Source organism: Etheostoma cragini, chromosome 14 (assembly GCF_013103735.1).
Source record: "Etheostoma cragini isolate CJK2018 chromosome 14, CSU_Ecrag_1.0, whole genome shotgun sequence".
NCBI classification, from domain to species: domain Eukaryota; kingdom Metazoa; phylum Chordata; class Actinopteri; order Perciformes; family Percidae; genus Etheostoma; species Etheostoma cragini.
In genome coordinates, this window is record NC_048420.1 from 14498480 (window position 1) to 14499771 (window position 1292).

Here is a 1292-nt window from a genome sequence, read left to right on the forward strand (position 1 = left end):
ATCTTGGTAAATTCAGTATTTATTACTTGTGGATATTGAGAATATTTTAGTGATGCTGAAAAGGTGCTGTATTTATTTTATGTGAGAGTTGTTCATTATGCTGGGATTTGCCCTTTTGTGTCATTTATCCAGTTCAATGAAGAAAATGATAAATCATAATGGAAATAAAACTTGAAGAAAGAAAACCAATGTCATGGTTTGCATTGCACAGCATTAAGTCAACTTAAGTTCAGAGTTTTTCTTTAAACTTTAAATGTCAGGAGGTCATGCTTTGCAACATTATGGATACCTGGATACACTTAAAGTTAACATGATTAAGATTATACGGAAAAAGAAAACAAGTAAATGCCACACAGTTTTCCCCCTCACTTTAAAAAAGGATAGGATCAACTTTCAAAGTCTGTCTTAAAACAATAATCATACCCATGTGTACATTGAAAAGGGTTTTTCTTGTTGTAATCATTCCTCCTGTTCATCAGATAGACAGACAGACATGGACATGGTTTTTAATGACGTGTTGGAAGGCGTTTGTCATGAAACCACCGTGGGAGCCGTGGTTGCCGAATTTTATGGAGCAATCCAACAGGTTTTGAGGACTGAGGGACATCAGGACGCCTGAAGTCTTCTTGAGTTGCCCCACCAGAGCTCCAACTGCATTGAAGGCCCAAAAGAGCCACAAAAACCCTAGAAGATAGAAAAGTTGTTTGTGTAAATGAAGACTACTTCTTCTTAAAAAAGACAACCAAGTCCTGTTGTTTTATGCTAATGTCTACTGATACTTCACGGTATACCTCACCTGCATTTTAACCTCAGTTACCAGGCCTTCATCCCTATAGAGAGGTGTTAACCCTGACAAAGTTGGAAGGACTCCACTCCAGGTCAGAGGGTACGATGGTGCCCGCCAACGTGCCAGTGATCTCCTCTGTGGTCTACAAATGAAGAAAACAAAACATAACCAGTCAGTGATCTTCAAGTTCCTGTTTTTTCTTGCCACAGTTTCAAGGCTACATACAGTGGTTTAATAGGGAAAAAATGGGGGTGCCTGTAGTCTACCAATGAGACAAACTGTAGTGGGTCCAAAGCGGGAAAAGTTAAATAGCGTTATTTAAAATTGGTCAAAGTAAAGTACACTCTGCAGGGAAGCAAGTTCAAGTTTTATGAGGAATAGGGTCCTTTTTATGTTACTTTGATAACTTTAAGGATAGAAAAGACTGGGATGACCAATCTTAGAAAATAGCAGACACCTCTGGTTCAGTACGGTCTTCTCCATCTGTGATAGGATGATGACTTTA

The 1292-nt window shown here is 38.7% G+C and overlaps 1 long non-coding RNA gene across 1 annotated transcript; it reads right to left on the reverse strand.

Moving 5' to 3' along the window:
* Positions 1 to 626: 626 nt before the first annotated feature.
* LOC117956752 lies at positions 627 to 980 on the reverse strand. Its single transcript, XR_004659357.1, has 2 exons — positions 797 to 980; positions 627 to 684 (listed from the first exon to the last, which is right to left on the reverse strand). It is a non-coding gene; the product is annotated as an uncharacterized LOC117956752 (long non-coding RNA).
* Between the last annotated feature and the right edge of the window lie 312 nt (positions 981 to 1292).